General features: G+C 46.1%; 1 pseudogene; it reads left to right on the top strand.

Annotated features, from left to right (window-relative positions):
* The first annotated feature begins 2,459 nt into the window (after positions 1–2,459).
* On the top strand, positions 2,460–3,654 carry LOC127682501 (60S ribosomal protein L7a-like; annotated as a pseudogene).
* The last annotated feature ends 5,016 nt before the right edge of the window (positions 3,655–8,670 follow it).

Here is an 8,670-nt window from a genome sequence, read left to right on the forward strand (position 1 = left end):
TTTCATGTCTTCCACCCAAGCACCCTCCCTCTATCCTGCTGGTGACTGTGTATCTGTGTACTTAAAGCTCCTAGGCTGACAGGTCTGGACAAGGTCATGCTGTCTCAGTAAGCACTAAAGGCATTTCACAATTCCTTCATACCTTACATCATCCTACCTCAGTGTGTAAAAAAGATTCCAGTCTACATTCCGAGTATAGCAACTCTCTGGGCCGCTCTGGGAGAGTCTTTTACAAGACACACAGAACTTCATAAATGGAAGCTGTTGCTTATATTGCTGCTAAATTCAATCTCCAACAAAACTGTACTAATCAAAGCTTCGATGCCCTCTCTTAAGGCCAGGTGTATCCGTCAATGAAATAGAATTGAGAATCTAGAAATAGAAATGTGTTCTTTTTTTTAATGGAAAAACTGGAGTTGGAGATACGGCTCAGTAGGTAGGAACACGTCCAGCTCTCCCAAAGGACATGAATTTGGTTCCCAGCACCCTCCTTGGGCAGCTCACACCACCTATTAACTCCAGTTTCAGAAGAATCAGATACCTCTAAGACATGCATGTGCGTGCACACATGCACACCCACACGCACACATGTACTATAGTGAGTACAAGTAAGTCCATGCACTCAGAGTAATTTTCACACAAACTAAATGCCAGTCTATAGCCTTCTGTTCCTGGCCCCTCTAACTCAGCACATCTCCAAGAGTTGTCCACATTATTTTTCCATATTTTAATATTCCTAGATTTCTTCACATCAGGCAATGCTTGGAAGCTTCCCTAATACTGAACTCCACCTTAGAAGACTACACACTCATTACCATTGTTGTGTCTGAACCGGCAGTTAAAGTGGAAAACCACGTGACCTACCATTGCTTCTCATCTCCACGGCTGGAGAGAGCAACCGTCAGTGAGTTCCAGAGAGTCCTCGCTCCAAGTGTGAGCCATCAAGCACTGACGTTCATTTTGTGGCAGGGATGAAGAGCCAATGCTTCAAATGGCTGTCTGTCTGCAGAGAGGGGTCCAGTGCGCAGTGGGAGAGAGTACACGGTCTGACACACCACGACATGACGAAGCCCCAGCCATGGAGGTGTGGGGACCTCAAAACCTGAAGACCCTCGTGGGTGTAAGGTGTGGAAGGGACACGCCCCGGTGGAAAGCAGAGGTGTTCATGGGGAAGGAGCAGTGGAATCACGGTCAGGCCAGGACGGCTAACGGGTGATAGTAGGGAAGGAGGCTTGGAGTCTAACCAGCACTGAGGCAGAAATGTGTGCCCCATAGTCACTGCCAGAGGAAGGGGCTAGGCTCTTGGTGACTATAGAAATCAAAAACCATGTCTTATTTGTCCACTTTCTATTACTTTTCATAACTTTTTCTACCCAGACTGACACTGTTCTAATAGTTTATCTAAAGTGTCAAACCAAATATATTTTTAAAACAGCTCCTAAAATAGGTCATGAGAAGCTGCCAAGGAAAATGTCACCAAGTCACAGTGGCACGGAAGGGAACATTCTAAGGATAATTGACTCAAAGTGCCTCCTTGATGGACTGAGGCAACAGCAGAAGCAGCTCAAAGTTCCAGATTCAAACCGGCAGCTAGGACACGCGCCCCTCCCCTGCCCTTCCCCCCACTCCTTCCCCAGGGAAACCAGCCCTTCCCTCGCTGGCCTGGTCTCTTTGAAAGGATTTTATGTGATTTGGATTCTAGCTTTCCCTTTAGGATATGATATTTAAGGGAATAAATGTGTATCGTCGAAGGGAAAAGGGAAAAGAAACCAGTAAAGTGGGAAAAGAATGAAAAAATGTCAAATAAATAGCAATACTTAAAAGAAAGCCTGTGGGGGGGGGGGGCTGGAGAGATGACTCAGTAGTTAAGAGCACCGGCTGCTCTTCCAGAGGTCCTGAGTTCTAATCCCAGCAACCACATGGCGGCTCACAACCATCTATAATGAGATCAGATGCCCTCTTCTGGTGTCTGAAGACAACTACAGTGTACTTATATATAATAATAAATAAATCTTTAAAAAAAGAAAGCCTACAAAGACCAGTCAGAAGAACCCTTACCTTGAGGCAGTTTTTAATTAACTATTTATTTATTTATTTATTTTCATTGTGTGTACATGTTGTAATGCCTGTTTAGAGACCACAGGTCAACATCAGGTGCGTTTCTCAATCATTTCAATTTTATTTGTTTTTTAATCTTTTTTAAAATATTTATTTATTTATTTATTTATTTATTTATTTAGTGTATATGAGTACACTGTAGCTGTCTTCCCAGAAGAGGGCACCTGATCCCATTACAGATGGTTGTGTGCCACCCTGTGGTTGCTGGGAATTGAACTCAGGACCTTTGGAAGAGCAGTCAGTGCTCTTAACCTCTGAGCTGTCTCTCCAGCCCTTTAGTCTTTTAAGACCGTTAATTGACCCACATTTCCCTTCTCTTTCTCTCTCTCCAGATGAGCAAGATGCCCAAAGGAAAGAAAGCCAAGCCGAAAAAGGTAGCCCTGGACCCTGCCATTGTGGGGAAACAAGAGGCCAAAAAGGTGACCAATCCTTTGTTTGAGAAAAGGCCCAAGAACTTCAGCATTGCGCAGGACATCCAGCCCAAAAGAAAATCTCAGACATTTCGTCAAATGGCCCCGCTACATCAGGCTGCAGCGACAGAGAGCCACCCTCTATAAGTGGCGCGAAGTCCCTCCTGCCATTACCAATTCAATCAGGCCCTAGACCAGCAAACAGCGACCCAGCTGCTTAAGCTTGCCCACAGGTACAGGTCAGAGACAAAGCAGGAGAAGAAGCAAAGGCTGCTGGCCCGTGCTGAGAAGAAAGCCGCTGGCAAAGGGGACGTCCCAACTGAGAGACCGCCTGTCCTCTGAGCAGGAGTCACCACAGTCACCACCTCGGTGGGGAACAAGAAGGCTCTGTTGGTGGTGATTGCCTGTGATGTAGACCCCATTGAACTGGTGGTTTTCCTGCCTGCCCTGTGTGGAAAGATGGGCATGCCCTACTGCATCATCAAGGGAAAGGCCAGGCTGGGGCGTCTGGTCCACAGGAAGGCACGCACCACTGCTGCCTTCACACAGGTTAACTCGGAAGACAAGGGTGCTCTGGCTAAGCTGGTGGAAGCTATTAGGACCAATTACAATGCCAGATCTGACGAGATCCACCGCCACTGGGGAGGCAACGTCCTGGGTCCTAAGTCTGTGGCTCGCATTGCCAAGCTGGAAAAGGCAAAGGCTAAAGAACTCGCCACTGTCTCTCATCTGTCTCTGGCTCTCATCTGTCTCTCTCCTCTTTGTCTCTGTCTCTCTGTCTCTTTTTCTCTCCCTCTGTCCTCTGTCTCCCTCGTGTGTGTGTGTGTGTGTGTGTGTGTGTGTGTGTGTGTGTGTGCACGCGCGCGCTGATGCGCTTGGCATCCTGAAAATGATATCAAATCCCCTGGAGCTGGAATTACAGGTTTGATAGTTGTGCTGGAAACCAAACTCCCATCCCTTGCAAGAGCAGTCCACATTCGGTGGCGGTCTTTTTAATAAGAATCCCCTCCATTGGCTCATGCTTTTCAACACTTGGTCCTCGGTAGGTGGTGACGTAAGGGGAGTCATGGCGCCTTTAGGAGGTGGAGCCTTGCTGGAGGGAGTCGTCAATGAGGGCAGGCTTTAAGAGTTCGAAGCCTTGCCCCCTCCCAGTTTGCTCTCTGCTTTGAGAGTTAAGATGTGCTCTCTCAGTTTCCTGCTCCTGTGGCCTTGCCTTCCTGCTGTTAGGGACTCTCTCTGGAACCATTAACCAAAACAAACTTTCTGTAAGTTACTCTAGGTCAGGGTATTGATCACTGCAACAGAAAAACAAAAACAAAAACAAAAAAACAACTCTTAGTCACTGAGCCATCTCTCCAAATTCTGGTTTTGCTGTTGTGATTTGTTTTAAGACAAAGTCTTGATATAGAATCCTGGTCTTGAACTTGTGACCTCCCCACTTCAGCTTCCCTGGCTAAAGGATAACCAGTGTGCACCACTACTACTGTTTTAGGACACTCGATTGACTGTGGGAGACCAAGTGCCTCACTCTTGATGCATTTTTCTAAATGCCAAAGAGATTCATCACTTTTTCAAGGTGTGTGACCCGTGTGAGCATCCTCTTTCCGAAGCCTCTCAGGGTGTTTGACCATGTTGTGGGTGTGCGTTTGGTGTGTGGTCTGTGTGCACACATGCCCATGGACGAATGCAGAAGTTACAGGAGAATGTCCGGTGTCCTGCTCCCTCATTCCCCACCATCACTGAGCCTGGAGCAACACCAGCAGCCCCAGAGATCCTCCTGTCTCTGTGCCTCACAGCTCCGGGGTGACAGGCACTCACAGCCACACCCAGCTTTTCACGTGGGTTCCAAGGGATTTGAACTTAGATACTCAAGTTTTCTGGGGTTTTTTTTTTCCATTCCCCCCCCCTCCCCAGAGACAGGGTTTCTCTGTATAGCCCTGGATGTCCTAGAACTCACTCTGTAGACCAGGCTGGCCTCGAACTCAGAAATCCGCCTGCCTCTGCCTCCCAAGTGCTGGGATTAAAGGTGTGTGCCACTACCACCTGGCTAATAATCAAGTTTTCACAGCAAGCGCCTTCCCACTAAGATACCTCCTCAGCCTTCCACCCTGACTTTTTGAGGTTGGATTTCATGAATACCAGCCTAATCTCAAACTTGCTAACGTAGCTTAGAGTGACCCCAAACTCCTCATTCTCTCTATTCCCTGACCTCTTCCTCCAAAGTATTGGTCTAACAGGTGTGTGCCACCATGCTGGGACCTTAGTCTTATTGATTTGGTAAGTTCTCAGATTTTGTTGATTTGCATGAGGAGCTATTTTTCTCTGCCTCCAGAGTGCTTGGATTTAAAGACTTGTGCTACCTCATCTGGCTTTGTAAGAGTTCTTTGTTTCTTTGTTTTTTGAGTCATGGTGTGATGGTTTATATATGCTTAGCCCAGGGAGTGGCACTGTTGGGAAGTGTGGCCTTGTTGGAGTGGGTGTGGTCTTGTCGGAGTAAGTGTGTCACTGTGGGCATGGGCTTTAAGACCCTCATCCTAGCTGCCTTCAGATGAAGATGTGGAACTCTCAGCTCCTCTAGCCCCATATCTGCCTATGAGCTGCCATGCTCCTGCCTTAATGATAATGGACTGAACCTCTGAACCTGTAAGCCAACCCCAATTAAATGTTATACTTTATAAGATTTGCCTTGGTCATGTTGTCTGTTCATAGCAGTAAAACCCTAACAAAGATAAAAGTTGTTACCAGAGACTGGGGTATTGGTGTGAGAGGCCTAACCATGCTTTTGTTTGGAAGAATGTGAATTTGAGACTTTGGATTCGGAAAGCAGTGGAATGCTTTAAGTGGGCTATCCTAATAGGAATATGGAAGATTGTTGTTGAGGGTGATTTGAACTTTGGAAACCTGACTCTAGAGGTTTCACAAGAGATGAATTTTAATATGTGGCCAAGAGATTGTTCTCGTGATATTTTAGAGAAGAATGTGACTGCTTTTTGTTGTGTGTAGTTTTAAGCTACTGCCTTTGCTCTGGAAGGTGACCGTACTCTGGAGCCTTAGCCCTCTTTCCTTTTGCTCTACCTGCCTTTGCTCTGGGAAGTGGGTAGAGCTACCAGTCCCCACCTGGCTTCCCTTGAATTGTCGCTTGGACAATAGACAAAGTTTGTTCCATTACAATTTGCTTTTTTGGCACAATTGCTGGGAGCTGCTGTCTCCCACCTGGAAAAGCAGGACCTTAGCAGTTTATTACCTCTGTCACTCCATCTGTCCTAAATTTCAGCAGCTAGTCCCACCTGGCCCCTGTGAAGCATCCTTGGTCACCTACCTGTAGGATTGGCCACAGGCCCCAGCTCCCCGCAACGCCTCACACGGTTGCTGTATGTTTCTCCCTTCAAAGCCTGGCAGATAGTCCTCTCTCATTCCTGGGTCTGCCTTTCTCCTCCTGGGACCTGGAAGTCCTGCCTGTACCTTTTGCCCAGCAATTGGCCCCCTGCTTTCTTTACTGGCAAGTCAAGAACCAATTGTAGAACAGGACCTTAGCATCAGAACCGCCCCCTTCAGCTGTTGCCCTTGTCTGGAGTCTACCTAGGTCTAAGATAAAGAGATTTATATTAATTACACTAACAACGGAAGTCTCAAGAAAGCCCAACAGAGACTTTGTTCCCTGGTTAAGTCTCATGAAGAGTTTTTTGAACTCTTTGTAGCAAGTTTAGAAAAGAAAAATATAAACTGTATGGTTCAAGTAATATAGGGACACCAGAAACTGAAATGGAGCTGAATCCTGTGTTCAAAAGGATAAAAAGATTAAAGGAGTTATGAGCTCAGGGCAAGATCCCACTCAGCTAAGCTTACTGCTTGGGTTTGCAGTTGAACAAGGAATGGTTTGGACTTTTAATCTGGAATGAACTCCAATCCAGAAATGGAAGGCACACTTGTGATCCAGATCTTGAGGCTGGAGAAACAGTGGCCTGGAAAAGCTTAGGCCCAGGCCTGGTGGCACAGGACAGTAATTCCAGCACTCAGGAGACAGAGCCATGCAGATCTCTGAGTTAGAGGTCAAACTGCAGAACAATTCCAGGACAGCCAAGTATAAGCAGTGAGGGACTTGGAAAACAGAAAGCTGGGAATAGAATAAAGGCATTCAGGTTCTAGCCCCAGCAAGCACCAGAACTCCTCAGCGTCAGGCATGTGGCTCTGGCTTTAGAGTCGAGAATAAAAGGGACTCCTGGGACAATTGATGCCAGTTAGCTGGGGCTAAGAAATTAGTGATGATTAAGAAGAAACCAGTATCACTGAGGTGAAATCTGGGAAATGTTTTCTGAGAGCACAAAGAAGCTGCGTCCTAGATATAGCCAAGGTTGTACCTCATGATGAAGCTGGACTTGGTAATATGTCAGTGGTTTTGAAGGTATGAAGGGGTGAAGGAGAGCAGCTGAGGCTTGGCACTGTGAGAGGCCAAGGAAGGCCATTGGTGAAGATGTCGTTAAAGGTCCAGGACACGCAAAGCAGCTGGGGCTTGGCACCATGAAGAGAGCCTGTGAGAAGCTATTGGTGAAGCCTGGTTGTAGGTGAATACCCCAGGTTAATGGAGATGCCAGTACCATGGGACGATCACCAAGAACAGCAGCAGCAGTGAAGTGGGGTCAGCCAGAGCCTAGAGTGCTACAGAGGGCAGCATTGAAGAAGTGACCCAAACCCTTTGGAGGACCCCGGAAGTTCATGTGTGGATGACAGACACTGAAACAAGAAACACAGAAGTTGCCTTGGAAACTCCAAGATGTTAAAGATGCCAGAGCCATGGGATACCTGCTGAGGAAATTTGCTAACAGGGAGAGGAACTATCCCAGGAGAAAGAACTTTGTTGCAGTCAACAAAGATGAAAGGGAAGTTGGAGATCTGAAGACCACTTTTACATCAGACATGAAGATGCAGAGTTTGAAGTTTGCCCAGCTGGTTTCCTGTCTTGCTTTGGGGAATACAGTTGAGTGATTAGATGGAGCTCAGAAGAGACTTTGAACTTTTAACATTGTTGAAACTGCTATAGACTACGGAAGATTTTGAAAGTTGGACTAAATGTACTTTTTTATTATGCTGTGGCCAGGTATTGCCCCCATAGACTTATGTGTTTGAACAAGTCTATGGGGGGCATGGAGTGAAATATTATAGTTTGTATATGCTTGGCCCAGGGAATGACACTATTAGGAGGTATGACCTTGTTGGAGAAGGTATGCCACCATTGGCATAGGCTTTAATACCCTTGTCCTAACTGCTTGGAAGCCAGTCTTCTCCTAGCTGCCTTCAGATAGAACTCTCAGCTCCTCCAGCCCCACATCTGCCTGGATGCTGCTATGCCTCTGCCTTTATGCTAATGGACTGAACCTCTGAACCTGTAAGCCAGCCCCAATTAAGTGTTATCCTTATGAAAGTTGCTTTGGGGCTGGATAGATAGCTCAGTGGTTAAAAGCATTGACTGCTCTTCCAGAGGTTCTGAGTTCAATTCCCAGCCACCATCTATAAAAAGGATCTGATACCCTCTTCTGGTATGTCTGAAGACAGTGTACTCATATATATACATTCACCTGCATCTGTCTCGCAAGTGCTGTTATTACAGGAGTCTGCCACCACCACCCAATCTGTAAAAGTTCTTAAGGTCTGGTTATGTGCCTTTGATTGGATATATGTATCAATGGTTCTTCTTAAGGTCTGGTTATGTCTTTGATTAGATATATGTATCAATGGTTTTCTTTTCCTTACCTTTTACTTATCTTAGTGGCCTTTTATAAAATGAACACTTAATTTTAATGTTTTCAAATTATTATTTTTTTAATAGCAGTGTTGTTGTCTTTAAAACTTTTGCACTGCCGGCCGAAATAAAGATGCATCTTCTCAAAGCCTCGCTGCTTGCCTGTCCTTTTTCTTCTTCTTTTTTTTTTTATTTTCTATATTCTTTGTTTATATTCCAAAAGCTTTCCCCTTTCCCAGTTACCCTCCCTCCCCATATGTCCCATAAGTCCTCTTCTCTCCATCCATTCTCCTATCTTTCCCCCTCCCTTTTCTCTGTCCTGGTACTCCCCTACAATGCTGGATCAAGCCTTTCCAGGATTAGGGCCCTTTTCTTCCTTCTTCTTGGGAATCATTTGATATGCTA

The sequence above is a fragment of the Apodemus sylvaticus genome, chromosome 4 (genome assembly GCF_947179515.1).
Source record: "Apodemus sylvaticus chromosome 4, mApoSyl1.1, whole genome shotgun sequence".
Classification (NCBI taxonomy): Eukaryota; Metazoa; Chordata; class Mammalia; order Rodentia; family Muridae; genus Apodemus; species Apodemus sylvaticus.